This window comes from Mobula hypostoma, chromosome X1 (assembly GCF_963921235.1).
Source record: "Mobula hypostoma chromosome X1, sMobHyp1.1, whole genome shotgun sequence".
Classification (NCBI taxonomy): Eukaryota; Metazoa; Chordata; class Chondrichthyes; order Myliobatiformes; family Myliobatidae; genus Mobula; species Mobula hypostoma.
In genome coordinates, this window is record NC_086128.1 from 42,053,047 (window position 1) to 42,070,398 (window position 17,352).

The 17,352-nt window shown below is 39.8% G+C and overlaps 1 long non-coding RNA gene across 1 annotated transcript in view; it reads right to left on the bottom strand.

The window, feature by feature from the left end:
- LOC134340545 (uncharacterized) overlaps positions 1–17,028 on the bottom strand; it is a 56,285-nt gene extending 39,257 nt beyond the window's left edge. The window contains exon 1 of the long non-coding RNA XR_010016580.1: positions 16,823–17,028. This is a non-coding gene — a long non-coding RNA (uncharacterized LOC134340545). The remainder of the gene's footprint in view (positions 1–16,822) is intronic.
- Positions 17,029–17,352: the final 324 nt, after the last annotated feature.

Below are 17,352 nucleotides of genomic sequence, written 5' to 3' on the forward strand. Positions count from 1 at the left end.
TCAAAGGGAACAGGTTTGTGATTTTAGTGTTGTTGTGCCAGGAAATGCTCCAGAGGATACACAATGGGCATCTTGGTGAGGAAAAATGTAAATATGGAGCTCGTGAAGAGATGTACTGGCCAAGAATGAACCAGGACATCAGCCAGACCACTGCCTCATGTGAAATATGCCTTACCTACTGACCAAAGCAGCAAGCAGAACCGCTTACACCACACCCTGTACCAGACAGGTCATACTTCAAAGTTAAAGTGGATTTGTTTGATTGTAATGGGAAGAATCACATGGTTGTAATAGACTATTTTTCCAATTACCCAGAGGTTGCAACACGACAATCAACATCCAGCAAAGCAGTCAGCACCTTCCTGAAAACTATGCTTGTGAGGCATGGAGTTCCATGTGAAGTGGTATCAGACAATGGTCCACAATTGTCGAGCTGTGATATTGAACCCTTTGCCAGTGATTGGGGGTTTCAACATATAACTTCAAGCCCACATCACCCAAAATCTAATGGCCTAGCAGATAGTTCAATCAAGGTACTGAAGGACTTCACGAAGAAGGCGCTAGATGGACGAGAGGATTTCCACAAAAGTCTAATGATTTACAGAAGTGTATCACTGCAGAATGGCCTTTCACCAGCCCAAATGCTGGTGGGTCAACGCATACGCACTAATCTTCCCTTGCATGAAAACCTGTTGACACCTAAAGGAGCACACAAGGTCAAACTGGCTAAACTGAAAGGGGAAGCAAAACAGAAACAGTATCACAACAAGACTGCAAAAAGCCTGCCAGTCCTGAAGTCTGGAGATCAAGTGCGAATCTGAGATCACAATTCCAGCACATGGTCCATGCAAAGATATGAGGAAGTTGCTCCACATTCCTACCAGGTCCAGATGGAGCAAGGAACACCTCTGAAAAAGAACCGTGTGGATCTATGACCACCAGCTCCAACCCACAGCTGTGAAACATCACCTGTCAGCACATCAGATGTAAAAAATAAACTTGTTCAGAGTTCACAGAAAGACACAAATATTAACCCAGCAAGTGAAAGCAATACATCCGTGGAGACAAATTGCGGATGAAACTGGATGAGCAGACCACCTCAGGGAATGGCAGAGAGTTACAGAGGGAATAAGGGACTGTATTTGCTCATTACAATTGAAGTTAATGCAAATATATTTGTTGGAAAGTATTATTATTTCTTGCAGGTTTATGAGGGCACAGTTTTATATCTGGTTTTTCTTTAAAGGGGGAGATGCGTTATTATGTGTGTACATAATAAAAAAACTGCAGTTCCCACTGGGCAATGTGGGTGATTCACCCAGAACCAGATGTGGTGTTGGGCATGTGCGCTCAGGTTGAGCTGAAACCATGAGCTGGTCACACGTATTCATGTGGAGCTAGAGACACGCTGTTTACCTTTATAAAGAATAAGCATAACAAAACTAAGACTTGTTTGAATTCAACACGTATTCCACAGCTTATATAAATCATGTGGTTATCTTATCTTCAATGTACTATATTTAAATATGTCTACACATCCATGTTTATTTGCAAGAGCAAGTCTGTAGGAGTAGTAGATTGGTAAAAGGGTTATGTGCAAAATGCCACGTATGCTGAGACAGCGACCTGTGAAATTCAGAACCACAATATTTGGAAATGTTATTTTCATGAAGATGAAGGATGTCCTTACTTGAGTGTGGATAGGAAATTAAAATTTTCAATGTTTGCATGTCAGTTGCAGTATGAATTTGACACATGGTACATTTAACATTGTAATTCTTCAATAAAGACTAAAACATAATTGTAGCAGTTGAGTATTTTGATTTCCCACTTCAGCCATCTTTGTAGCGTCCTTAACTGATGTATACTATCAGTTCAAAATCAAACTAAAATAGCTTTGGTGTAAGTGAAGCAAGTCTTCAGGTCTTTCTAAGATATTAGTTATCTGTCCCATTTTTAGGCAGTGGATTCTAATTAGATTAGATTAGATTATGAGGACACTCAGTCCTCGTTTATTGTCATTTAGAAATGCATGCATTAAGAAATGATACAATGTTCCTCCAGTGTGATATCACACAAAAACATGACAAACCAAAGACTAACACTGACAAAACCACATAATTATAACATATAGTTACAGCAGCGCAAAACAATACCATAATTTGATAAAGAACAGACCATGGGCACGGTAAAAAAAAAGTCTCAAGTCCCGATCAACTCCTATAGTCCCTGATAGCAGGCAGCAAAAAGGGAGAAACTCCCCTGCCATAAACCTCCAGGCACTGACAACTGACAACTGCTGATGCATTGGAAGCACCCGACCACAGCCAACTGAGTCCGTTCGAAAACTTCAAGCCTCCGACCAGCCCCTCCGATACAGCCTCCCGAGCACCATCCTCTGCCGAACGCCTTCGACCTCATCCCAGCCGCCAAAACAAGCAAAGCTGAGGACTCAGAGGCCTACTCCTCCTGAGATTCTGGACCACACAGTAGCAGCGGCAGCAAAGCTGCCATTTCAGAAGTTTCTCCAGATGTTCCCCTGTGCTCTCATGTCTGTCTCCATCAAATCAGAATTGTGCACGGTCCCCTACTTAACAAATACAGATATCATTCCGAAGCAGCCACACGCGCTGCGTCGCATCGCCATCTTCTCCTCCAGAAAAATGTGAGGCCAACCATTTCAGTGCACTAAACAGAAAAGCAAAATCTATTTTAAATGGTGACAGATCGGGAACATGTAGGTGTCCTTGAACACAAGTCACTGAAGTCTAACATGCAGGTACAGAAAGCAAGGGTTCAAAGTTCAAAGTAAATTCATTACCAAAGTACATATATGTCAGCATATATTACCCTGAAATTCATTTTCTTCTGGGCATTCGCAGTAAATACGACAGAATCATTGAAAAACTACGCACATCCAAAGGCAGACAAACAACAATGGAGGAAGATGGCACCAGAATTACTGATCATGAAGGAAATGAGAGCAGGCCTTGTGTTTACTTCCCTAATGGTTCACAGCTGGTCAAATAGGACCTACTATGAGGTCTCCTTGATTTTTTCAGTCTCCTTACTTGCCTTAACAGAATAAGAATTAGGGGCAAGAGCAAGCCATCTGGTCTGATAAACCTCCAATCATTCATCTAAATCAGGGGTTCCCAACCGTTTTTTATGCCATGGAATCTTATCATTAACTGAGGGGTCTGTGGACTCGAGATTGGGAACTCCTAATCTAAACCATGGCTGATCTACCTCAGCACAGTTTTTGTGCACTGTTCCCATATCCCTTGATCCCCTTAATATCCGGATATTTATCATCTTTCTTTTGAATGAACTCAAAGGCTGAGCTCTCCATAACTTTTCAAGCTAGGAAATTGCAAAGATTCACCACCCTCCAAGTGAAAAAAACTTTCTCCTCTTCTCAGTCTTCATTGGCCCACCTCTTATCCCACAACTGTAAACTCTCCCTGTCTCCAGACTGGCAGTCCCTGTAAGAATTTTGTGAACTTCTATGAAACCAACTTTTAAACATTAGAGCAGAGGTTCCCGACCATTTTTTATGTCATGGACTCCAACCATTAACCAAGGGGTTAGTGGACCCCAGGTTGGGAACCCCTGCATGATCAGCTTACTCAATTTCTCTTTACACAGCAAACACATTATCCCAGGAAACAATCTAGCAGATCCCCCACTGCTCCCCTTCTATGACAGCTACTTCCCATACAGAATATTTCAATCCAATCTTATCAAGGCCCTATATCATTTCAATATGACCTAAACACTCCTCAGCTTGGGTTCTCCTGTAATAAAAGCCAACGTTCTGAACTGATACAGGAGGAGGAAACTGGAGGTCCATGAGCCAATCCTCATCAGGGGATCAGAGATGCGGAGGGTCAGTAACTCGAATTTCCTTTATCTTATCATTTCAGAAGATATGTCTTGGGTCCAGCACGTTAAGTGTCATTACAAAGAAGGCACAGCAGCACTTCTACTCTCTTAGAAGTTTGCAAAGATTCGATATGTCATTTGAAATTTGAAAAGTTTCTCTAGCATCATAGAGGAGAGTGTACTGACTGGTTGCATCACCGCCTGATATGGAAATAGCAAGGCCCTTGAATGGAAAAGCTGACAAAAAGTAGTGGATACAGCCCACTCTATCACAAGTAAAGCCCTCCCCAATGTTATTTATTACTTATTTATATATTATTGTTTTGTTTTTCTTCTTTGTATGTGTACAATTTGTAGTCTTTTTCACTTTGGTTGTTTGTCTGCCTTTGGATGTGTGTAGTTTTCCAATGATTCTGTCGTATTTACTGCGAATGCCCAGAAGAAAATGAATTTCAGGGTAATATATGCTGACATATATATACTTTGGTAATGAATTTACTTTGAACTTTGAACTCTTGCTTTCTGTACCTGCATGTTAGACTTCAGTGACTTGTGTTCAAGGACACCTACATGTTCCCAAACTGTCACCATTTAAAATAGATTTTGCTTTTCTGTTTAGTGCACTGAAATGGTTGGCCTCACATTTTTCTGCAGAATTTTCCTCTTGCCATTCAACTAAATTGTCTTCATGCTCTTGAAGCCTCTTAACATCTTCACTACTCACAATCCAACCAAGCTTTGAATTATCAGTCAACTTGAAAGTGATATTAGTCAATTGGTTGATGTAGATTCTGAGTAGCTGGACCCTGTGACACCATACTAGTCACAGCCTGCCAAACTGAGATCCATTTATTCTCAAGCTTTGTTTTCAGTTTGTTAACCAATTATCAATCTTTAAAAGTACATCAAATCCAATTTCCACATCCTCTAACTTTGTTGCCAGCCTCCTATACAGGACCATATCAAAAGCCTTCTGAAAATTGAAGGAAAACTAAATCACTGATTCCCCTCTTATCTCTTCATCATCCAGGCCTTGCCCTCTTCTCACTACTACCATCAGGTAAGAGGTACAGAAGCCTTAGGTCTTCAGGAACAGTTTTTGCCCTACAACCATCAGGCTCCTAAACTGGTGCTGATCTACCATAAACGCTGCCTGGGCAGGGCGAAAAGCATTATCAAGAATGCATCTCACCCTAACCATGGACTTTTTACTCTCCTCCCATCCAGTAGGCATTACAGGAGCCTCTGCTCCCACACCAGCAGGCTCAGAAAGAGCTTCTTCCCTGAGGCTGTGACCCTGCTGAACCTCACATCACAGCGCTAAGCAGTATTGCACCCATATTGTACTGTCTCAGTACTTTTATATCTGTATGCTGTAGCACTGACTTTTTATTCGCAGTTATTTTGTAAATAATACTATTCTTTTGCCCTTCTGGTCAGATGTTAATTGCATTTTATTGGCTTTGTATCTGTACTCGGCACAATGACAATAAAGTTGAATCTAATCTAATCTAATCTAATATATTATTCATTATTACTTGGAACTGATTCTATATCTACAGACTTACTTTCAAGGACAGTTTACAAATCATGCTCTCAGTATCATTTTTATTTGCACAGTTTGTCTTCTTTAACACACTATGTTTACCAATCTTTATTTATGTATAGTTTTTCATAAAATTCTATTGTATTTCTTTTACTCCTGTAAATGCCTGCAAGAAAATGAATCTCAAGGTAGTAGACAGTAACATATACATACTTTGATAATAAACCTCACTTTGACTTTTGAGCTTTGAACTTTGATTTTTTTCTGGTCACATCCTTAAAGGCTTTGTGCCCATCTTCTTTGCTAGGTCTATGATATTGTCCTGCTGCCCACCACCAATCCCTGTCAAATTTCCGCCATCATTACCACTCTTACTAAAGCCGTCATTCTCCTTTCATGACCTACATTTGCTTTGTATTCTCTTACAATGCCATCGCCTTCTCTTTGTACAATTATCCCTTTATTCTTTCACCCTCCCTTCCATCCCTTTTGTTGCTTCCTCCTCACTGTCCTTTTCCACAACATTTGCTTCACTCTAAACTTGCTTTTAAATCTGTTAAATCTGTAATACTTGCCAGGTTTGATTGAAGTAACCAAGCTCAAACATGACTGCTGTTTCTCACTCCACAGATGGTGTCTGACCAGTTGAGCACTTTCCAGTGTTGTCTATTTTCCTTCAAGCCAGCTTGTCACTTCAATACAGCCACAACAGTACAGAACCCTCCAAAAATCTTATTTATCAGCTATGATATTTTTAGGCTTACAGTATCTTATAACCTAGACAAAACAAACTGTCCCAAAAGTTTGAATTTGATTCATCTAAACAGGGATTAGAGGAACACTCTCAGCAAAGTAATCTCTCAGATAGTCGTGGGTAAATATCTAGTGCTGAATGAATCTGGAAATTAAAGAGAAATATTGATGCTACAGTTTAAATATTAAGGCAATGAATATTTTCTTCATTTCAACTTTACTTTCTTATGTGAATCTTGCATTTCATTCATAGTGCTCACTTTACTGCTATTGATCCAACTGATCAATGGAATTTTATGAGGATTACAATAACAACTCTCACTTCTTGTAACCTCACTAAAATATATATGTATGCTTTCCTCTCTTTAGCACAGGCTGCTGAAAAAACATATAGTAGAACTACTTCAAGCAATCACGTAGCTTATTGAAACAACTTATTGAACAGTTCTTCTAATTCAAACAAAGAAGCACAGCAGTATGAATGGAGAGATATTGTGGTATTTTGCTCAATTAACTTTAGAGATTCAACCTCTCTGGGGTAGAGCAGATTGGGGGGGAGGGGTGAAATTGACATTCTAGGCTTAATAAAAGTTGTTTTCCTCAAGTTACAATGAGCTACATTATTAAACAACAGAGGAGATATTTGCATTTCTGCCCTGAATTCCAAATTGCCCAGAGCTGATAAGTGATGTCAAAAGCTTCAAAAGTGAATGATACCAATTCAGTGGCCACCTGTACACTTCATTAATGCAAATATCTAATCAGCCAATCATGTGGCAGCAACTCAATGCATAAAAGCATGCAGACATGGTCAAGAGGTTCAGTTCAAACATCAGAATGGGGAAGTAATGTGATCTAAGTGACTTTGATCATGGAATGACTGTTGATGCCAGACGGGATAGTTTGAGTATCTCAGAAACTGCTGATCTCCTGGGATTTTCACGCACAACGGTCTCTAGAGTTGACAAAGAATGGTGCAAAAAACAATAAACATCCAGTGAGTGGCAGGTCTGTGGGTCAAAGTGCCTTGTTAATGAGAGAAGTCAGAGGAGAATAGCCAGACTGCTTCAAGCTGGCAGGAAGGTGACAGTAACACATTACAACAGTGGTGTGCAGAAAAGCATCTCTGATCGTACAACACGTCGAGCCTTGAAGGGGGTGGGCTACAGCAGCAGAAGATCACAACATACTCTGTGTCCACTTTATTAGATACATTCTGTACTTAATTAAGTGGCCACTCAGTGTGTACACTTTAATTTGATCAAGAAAACTTTAGAAATATAATAAATGCATCCCATTGTCCAAAGTAAAACAGTGAGTCATAAAATACTGATGTACCTGTACCTAATGGATGATATTCATACAATAAATATTTGTTTAGTCCTGTCTGTTCCTTACACAGTGCATTAAAATATACAAAGTGAACACAAGATAAGCACATAGGAAATAAAAGCAGAAATAGGCCATTCAATGAATTTACAGTTGGCTTATCTCTGTGTCACTTTCCTGCATTAGTTCCATATCACATAATCTCCAAAAATCTATCGATCTCTGTGTTGGATATGTTCAGCAACTGAGAATGACTGCTCCCTTGGTTGGAGAATTTCACAGATTCATGCTACAGAGTTTAAACCAAATCCACTTAATCCCTTCACGTAGAATAAATAAACGATCCCAGGAATTAATCTTGTGAACTTTTACTGCACTACTACAGTGGAAGTATATCCATCCTTTGGTGAAGTAAACAGACCAATGCATAACATTAGTTCAGATTTCTGAATGGACAATGAACCCATGAACACTACCTCAGTATTTTTCCTCTCTTTTTGCATTTCTTCTTTCATTTATATACTGTATATATATTTTTTCTTATTGTAACTTATAATATATTTTATGTATTGTACTGTACTGCTGCCTCAAAACAACAAACTTCACGACATATGTCAGTGATAACAAACCTGATTCGGATTCTGAAACGGTGTCACCAAGACCCTATGCAATTGTATAAAAACATGTTTCCTGTACAATGAAGGCCAATGTACCACTTGTCTTCATAATTACTTCCAGTACCTGCATCTTTAACTTTCAGTAATTTGTAGACTCAGCCAGTTCCATCACAGGTACAACCCACCACGCCATTCAGGACACATTCCAGAGGCAGTGCCTCAGGAAGGTGGTATCAGTCGTTGAAGTCCCTCACCACCAGGACATGTCCTCTTTGCATTATGACCATCGAAGAAGTCGTACAGGAGCATGAAGACCCACACTCAATGTTTTAATAACAGCTTCTTTCCCTCTCCCATTAGACTTCCGAACAATCCGGGTACCCATGAACACTATCTCGCTATTTGTCTTTTGCACTATTTATTTATTTTAGTATATTTTATGTCTTGTACTGCACTGCTGCTGCAAAACAAGAACTTTCACAACGTATATCAGAGATAAAAAGCAGGTTCTGATTCTGATTCTAATTGTATGCAGGAACAGCCAGTCACCTTTACAGCTCCCACAACTCTGGTTCAGTCCTGACTTGCTGTGCTGTCTGTATGGAGTTTGCACATTCTCCCTACGGCTGCATGGATTTCTTCACACATACTAAAGATGTGCAGAAGGCTAGGTTAAGTGGCCAACATAAATTACCCCTATTGTAAAAATAAGTGGTAAAATCCAGAGTCAATGTGTAGAGAATAAAGTGGGACGAAGGCTGCACTAATCTAAGTGGTTGCATTGCTGTGGATTTGACTCTCATTGTGGTTTTTTTTCATTAAGGTTTTGTTTTTGTACAGTCTTTTCATCTCTCTCTCTCTCTCTCTCTCTCTCTCTTCATTGTATCATAATGGATAATTTATATTCTGTGTGTTATCTGTACCTGCATGCCTGAGATGCAACTGCAAACTAGTTTTTCATTGCGCCTGTACCTCACCGTTCTCGTGCACATGACAAGAAACTCAATTTGACTTGCTTGATGTTTACTTTTACCCCATGTGACATTCCTGTTCTAAATACCAACAACTTTCAAGCTCCATCCATGTAAACAAAAATCCTTTTTCTGTTTCTTTTACCAAAGCAGATGAACACACAGTTTTCTACATTACATTCCAACTGCAGTGTTCTCACTTAGTCTGTCAATACCCCTCTGAAGCCTCTCTGTATCATCTTGACATCAAGCTAGCAAAACTGAACATGCAAAATTTGGTATTCAAATCATTGATATAGACAGTGAACAGCTAAAGCCGCTTCACTGACTGTGTAGCACCCTAATTATCACAGCCTCCCAATCCATTATGACCTACTGTATTTATTTCTATCTTCTGTTGTTTGTCCATTAACCAATCCCCAATTTATAACAGTTTTTCACCTACAATTCCATGTGCTCTTATTTTGTTTAATAATCTTTTCAGCACCTTTTTAAAGAATTGATTCTTTTTAATTCTTTTTTTATTTTCTGCTGCCATTTCCTCTGTTATAGATTATAGCATTTCCCCATCCACTGTTGTCAGGCGAACTTGTCTGTAGTTCCCCATTTTCTCTCTCCTTCTTCTCCAAGGGGATTATAATTGCTACCTTCCAGTCTGCAGAAGTCACTCTAAAATCTGTGGAATTTTGTAAGGATGACAATAAGTTCCATGGCCACCTCTTTTAAAATCTTAAAATACATCATCAGATCCTAAGGATTTATTGGCTTTTATTCCATGAACTTCTTTTTTGACAAACCATTCCTTTCAGCTCCTCCTTCACTCCAGATCTGTTGTTCCCCACTTTCCAAGGGGTACTGTATGTCTTCCATTAAGAGAGTACATAGGATATTTGTTAAATTTCTCTGCAATTCTTGCAGCTAAAGTTTTATCTGCAGGCATTACCAATTCAACCACGTTATCTAAATGACAAATGCACTGACAACCTTCCTACCCGTTTCTTCACTGTGTTTATTTATTTAGCCTATTCAACTCTCCCAAGAAAACTGACAAAGAAGATTAAGGTGCATTATTCCATCAAAGTTTAATTCACCCATATAAAGCCCTCCAGCAAACCATGCAGAGTTACTGAAATCAGACTTTGGTTCATCTGAGCTCCTGTCCAATAATTCAATCACATTTGTCCTAGTCAAGATCAGAGCAGTAATTGGTAGATGCATATTGGAAACATTTATTTGGTTGTACATTCAAATGGCTGATGAATGAGTAACATTGCAAAGTTACTTTTGCACTGGATAACATTCGAAAGACTGGGGAAGCTGGGTAAAAGACAACAGTTGGAGAGAACGGATGCAAGAGTTGGTAGGTGGGTTCATTAGGAGAGTTGATAATGGTTATCCAGGTAGAGAATTTGAAGACAAATCAAGAAATAAAGTGAAGCTAATTTTGGATGAGAAAATCTTTTCCTTTTTCAGGACTAAGAGATGTTTTTCCAATATCAGCTGTATGTTCACTGGCCTACCCTTGCTACTAGCTCAGCAGGGTTAGTTCAGTAGTTCACAGCTTCAGAATAGAAGGACGTCCCTTTAGAAAGGAGATGAGGAGGAACTTCTTTAGGCAGAGGGTGATGAATCTGTGGAATTCATTGCCACAGATGGCTGTGGAAGCCAAGTCATTGGGTATATTTAAAGCAGAGGTTGATAGGTTTTTGATTAGTAAGGGCATCAAAGATTAGTAAGAAGACAGGAGAATGGGATTGAGAGAGATAGTAAATCAGTCATGATGCAATGTGGGCTGAATGGCCTGATTCTTCTCCAATGTGTTATGGTCTTATAGGATTTTGATTTGAGATGCTAAAACATTTGAGTCCTCGTCTCTGTAAATTTCTCCAGCTGCACAACTCTCTGAGAATTCTGCTCCTTCCTGGTTCTCCTTCCTTACAGATCCAAGATTTTTCATTTGCTCTGACAGTCCTGCTTCTAGGGACACAGCTATAGCATTCTCTTCCCAATTCTTTCCCCACCCCTACCATGCTCTCCTGCTTTTAGGTGCTACTTATAGCTCAAACATTCATCTCTTCTAAATGTTTGGTCACCTCTCCCAATAACTGCTTATGCAGCTCCACATCGGAATTTTCTTGATAATATTCCTGTGTTGTATCTTCAGTAATTTAACTATTTTAAGTGTTCTTTATAATGTAAGTTGTTGTTGATGCCAGTTGTTGTAGTGGAAGCAAAATTTCCTACTGATGAAAACATGTTTACCTTACAGATTGCTTTGGTCCGCTGTGGGAAAGAAAAGCTCAAAATTCAGCAAGCATGAAAGAATTGTGAAGGATATTATATACTAGGCATGAAATCTTAACCAACATGTAGGATTTTTATATTTCTTTCCAATGACATGAAGCATTATATCTAACTGAATGGCTAATCACAGTCTCACTTCCTATATGATTGTCCATTTGCCTTTGTCTGAAATCCTCCCATCCTAATATACCTTCTTTAGATCCATAAACACGAGGAAATCTGCAGATGCTGGAATTTCAAGCAACACACATAAAAGTTGCTGGTGAACGCAGTAGTCCAGGCAGCATCTCTAGGAAGAGGTACAGTCGACGTTTCGGGCCGAGACCCTTCATCAGGACTCGTCTCAGCCCAAAACGTTGACTGTACCTCTTCCTAGAGATGCTGCCTGGCCTGCTGCGTTCACCAGCAACTTTGATGTCTGTTTCTTTAGATCCATGGTGGTTTTCCCAAACTGTACCAAACGAAGGTACCAAATGCAGTTATAACCAAATACTTTCTTCCAGAATGCTCTCCAATTTCTAACTTCTGATTTCCCACCCAATACCAAATGTTATGCCTTGTACTTCTGAGGAAAACCTGAACTATTGTTTTGGTGAAAGGGAGTACAAGCAAAAAGGCAAACTAACAACTCAGTGGACAAATGTTAGGATGTCTGCTGACCATCACAGACTAAAAAAATACTTGGGTCAATTATTTCTGCTATTTAAGACTGCTTTTTTGCAGGATTTATAGATTTTATCCTTTGTTCATTATGAGGGATCCAAACCAATTGTGATTCCCCATGCAGATATTCCAGTTCAGATGAATAATTCAGATATTAAATACTTGAAACATATCAGCAGGACACTTACTCATGCCCATAATAAGCTTCCCAATTAGCTTTTTGTTGGTGAGTAATCTTTACTGACACAATTCCTCTGCATATCAGTAATGTAAATGAAATTTCTATTTTGAGAGAAAGGCACTTGTGCTGGAGATCATGGATTAAAAAATTGGAATCTGTTCAACTATCTCATCTCTACATCTCCCCAAAAGCTCTTAAAATTAAAAGACATTATAATGTGCTGTGTGGAGCAATGATTACAGTGTGACATTTAAAAAGACATGACCTCAGAGCAAGTCACCTCTCAGATCAAGCCAGAAGAGAAAAACTGGACACATCCAGGCTAATTTCAAGTAAATCTTAGACATTTTCATTGACAGAATAAATGGTCGTTCTAAAAGGTGGCCCAAGAATGTTAATGTACTTGTTGCTGCATGAATTCAACTACCCTTTAGAAGCAAACACATGCTTCATGCCTTGTTGCTTGCTGTGTTGGTCTTTTACATAGCTGGCCCAGGATAGGGGATCTGGGTCAGAAGTGGCTGTTGGATAAGTTTCAGTCAAGCTACAATCATGGCTGAGTCAAGTGGTGAGAGTAGGGATTGAGATTCCTGTGTTCATTGGAACAAGGTATTGGGATGGGTGGGAAGATGATTGAGGCCAATAAATACTCTGAACATCAGCAAGACTAAGAACTGATTGTGAACTTTAGGAAGGGGAAGCCAGGGGAACACGCACCAGTTCTCATCAAGGGATCAGCCGTGGAAAGAGTGGGCAGCTTCAAGTTCTCAAGCATCAACATCTCAGAAGATCTATCCCAAGCCCAACACAACAATGCAGTCACAAAGAAGGCACAGTAGTGGCTCTTCTTTGTTAGGTTTTGAGGAGCTTTGGTATGTCACCCAAAGATTCTCGCATATTTCTACAGATGTACAGCGGAGAGCATTCTGACTGGTTGCATCACAGCCTGGTGTGGAGCCTCCAATGTGCAGGATCACAAGAGGCTGCAGAAGGTTATAGCTAAAGCCAGCTCTGTCATGGGCACAACCCTTCCCACCATTGAGGACATCTTCAAGAGGTGGTGCCTCAAAAAGCAGGCGTCATTATTTAACCTTCACATCCGAAGCATACTTTCTTCTCATTACTACTATCAAAGCGGGGTACAGGAACCTGAAGACCTGTGCTCAAAGACTTAGCAACAGCTTCTTCCCCTCCACGTTAGATTTCTGAACAATCCATGAACACTACCTTGTTACTCATTTATTTTGCACTACTTATTTCTTTATTTTTGCAACTGATAGATCATTACTTCTTTGCCCCAGACTTCTGTCACAAAACAACAAATTTCACACGAGTGATAATAAATCTGACTCTAAAGAGGTCCTACCTGTAAGGAAATTTGAGTGCTAGTCCTTTTAAGTTGTGCAGATATATATATCTCAAATTTGCTTTCAAGATTGCAGTCTGAAAGGACATTCAATCCACTGTGCACATCTGACACTCGGTGCACGATGGAGATGTGGAAATCTGGCATCCCTTCCCGTTTGTTCAGTCAGTACCTGATCACATCTACAACAGGCTTTTTTGAGAAAATGTCTCACCTTGCACTAAAAAACTGCCTCTTTAAGAAGAACCAATGATAGCAAAGTTATTTAAAAGCACTTAAACTGGCTTTCAGTTTTGTATTGAAAAAGAAGAGCTACTTAGAACCCATTCCAGTTCTTTCTTTATTCCACGTCTGTTTATTGTTTTTGAAGCAGATGAAGCAATTCGGAATTTGAAACTGAATTAATCTAGACTTACCTCTTTACATAGGTGAATAAGGCATCTTGGCTTCATCTAAAATAGGTATGTGTATATAGTAATAGGCAAGTGTTTCCATAATGCAGAATAACTGTCCTAAAATTGGAAAAGTTAAATAACAGGAAACATCTTGAGACTATAAATTTAACAGCACTCTGCAGTTTGAAGCATTATAACATGTTCATTATGTTGTGAAGTCTGAACACCAGAGATCTGCTGGTTCAGACCCGAAGAGTAAGTTTAATTACTGTGAAATGTAATTTGGAAAAATATACTTAATTGTGCATGAAACAGAGTAAGGGATGAAATTGCTTACTATCATACTCAGATGAGAGAAAGAGCAGGCAGCAAGTTCCTATCATGCTAATGACATTGACAATCTACACAAATCAAATTGACACTTCCTGTCAATCAACTAATCTGGTGTTGAACTTGGTTAGTTACAGCTAATTGAGCGTGGAAACTTGGTGCATCATTGATTCATTCACATTCATGATGCAGAGACTGACAAAGTTGCCACTTATCTGGCTGCTGGAATCCTCTGGAATCATTACAACATGGATTTTCAGAAGGCTTTTGAGAAAGTGCCACTCGCGACACTGCTTAACAAGATAACAGCCCATGATATTACAAAAAAAACATGAGCATAAACTGGCAGGAGGCAAAGAGTGGGAATAAAAGGGGCCTTTTCTGTTGGCTGCTGGAGACTCGTGGCGTTCTGCCGGGGTCGGTGTTGGAACTGCATCTATTCACATAGGTGGAAGGGCAGATAGTACTGAGGAAGCAGGGAATTTGCAGAAGGGCAAAACTGATTAGGAGAATTGGCAGATGGAATATAGTGTAGGGGAGTATATCGTCATGCACTTTGGTAGAAGGAATAAAGGTGTAGACTATTTTCTAAATGGGGAAAAAATTCAAAATTAGGGGCACAAAGGAACTTGGGCATCCTCATGCAAGATTCCCTAATGGTTAACTTGCAGGTAGAGTCAGTGGTAAGGAAGGCAAATACCATGTTGGCATCCATTTCAAGAAGATGAGAATATAAAAGCAAAGACATAATGTTGAGGCTTTATAAGGCACTGGTGAGGCCTCACTTGGATCATTGTGAGCAGCTTTGGGCCCCTTATCTGAGAAAAGATGTGCTGGCATTGGAGAGGGTCCAGAGGAGGTTCATGAGGATGTTTCTGAGAATGAAAGGGTCAATATATGAGGATGTTTGATGGCTCTGAGCCTGTACTCGCTGAAGTTTAGAAGAGTAAGGGGGGGATCTCATTAAAAGGCCTAGATAGAGTGGATAAGGAGAGGATGTGTCCTTTAGAGGGGAGTCTAGGACCAGAGGGCACAGCCTCAGAATACAGGGACATCCCTTTAGAATAGAGAGGACGAGGAATTTCTTTAGCCAGAGGGTAGTGAATTTGTGGAATTCATTGCCACAAATGGCTGTGGAAGCCAAGCCAGTGGGTATATTTAAAGCGGAGGTTGATAGGTTCTTGATTAGTCAGGGCATCAAAGGTTATGGGGGGGTGGGGAGGCAGGAGAATGAGGTTGAGAAGGATAATGTCAGCCATGATGGAATGGAGGACTAGACTCATTGAGATGAGTGGCCTAATTCTGCTCCCATGTCTTCTAGTCTTATGGTCTTATACCCCTCATAATTTTGTGTACCTCTATGGACTTGCACCCCTAAATCTCCCACCGTACGTCAATGCTGCAAGGGATTCTACAATTTATTGCATGCTTTCCTCTTATATTTGACCTTCCAAAGTGCAATATTTCACCCTTGTCTGGATTAAACCCCATCTACCACTTCACTGCCTATATTTCCAAATGATCTATCTCTTCCTGAAACATTTGACAACGTTCTTTACGATCTGCATTTCCATCAAATTGCAAACTTAGTCATCTGTCTACCTACATTTTCATCCAGATCATTTATATATATCACAAACACAGGTCCCAAAGTTCCTTGGGGAACACCACGGGTCAGAGACCTCCAATCAGAGCAACATCCTTACACCACTATTCTTTGCCCTCTATGGCTAAGCCTATTTTAATCCAGTCTACGAAGTCTCCACAGATCCAATGTGCCTTAATCTTCTGGATCAGCCTACCATATGGGGCCTTGCCAAAAGCTTTTCCAAAGTCAATGTATCCAACATCCACTGCACTACCCTCTTCAATCTTCTTCATCACGTCCTCAAAAATCCATTCAAGTTTGTAAAGCATGACCTTCCTCACATAAAGCCATGTTGACTATCCTAATAAATATGTGTTTTTGCAGATGCAAGCAGATATTATCTTTAAAATCTTCTCAGCAATTTCCCTACTACTGAGGTAATGTCCTGGTTTGTCTCTACAGCCCTTCTAAAACAGCAGAAGAACACTGGCTATTCTCCAGTCTTCTGAGATCCCTACTGTAGTTAAAAAGGATACAAATAAGACCAAGGCCTCAGTAATCTCCTTTCTTACCTTTCCCAGTATTCTGGGATCTATCCCATCAGACTGTGGACTCATCAACTTAATGCTAAAGAAACCAAATACCTTTTCCTTTTTGCCCTAGAATATCAGCATACATCTTCATGTGTAAAATGAAAAATATTATAAAATTCATTACATTCTTTCCTGGTTCAGCTCAGGGTATTTGCATATGTATTCACAAACAAAGGGGACAACACACATGTTCAAGGCCACAAGAAACACTTTATTAGAACTAGCACAAATGCAATTCAATTTTTTTTAAAAAAACAAATATCTACAGTAGTAGCAATACAAAAATCAAAATAATACCTACCATTCACTAAGCAAGCTGATCTGGAGGGGGCCACAGATCCGACAACCTCACATGCAGCCTGTTTTCTCTCTATCTTTCTCTTTCTCTCTCTCTCTCTCTCTCTCTCTCTCTCTCTAAGTATAACTCTGATTCGACATACTCTGGCTATCTCAATGTACTGTTCCCTATCTTAGCACTAGTCACCAGCCATGACCTAGCCTAAGACAAAACTCTCTCTTCGTTGCACTAAGAAGGTGCTCCTTTTGTACCCTACAAAACCCCTTATACTGGTACTTTTCCATGCATTTGGTACCTGCACCTGAACAATGACCCCACCTTCCCATGAAAAACATGTTTTTCACCATCTTCCATTATTATGACTAGAGACTTTTACTCCCTTAACTTTCTCAAAACATTGCTGTGGACTGACTCTCTTGTACTTTCTCAAAACAATCCCACTGCAAGATAACAGCACTTTGGCTTACAGACTTCCATTTTATTTTAGCAAAGACCAAGGAGGAATCACATTTAACTTTTTCCTTACACCATGT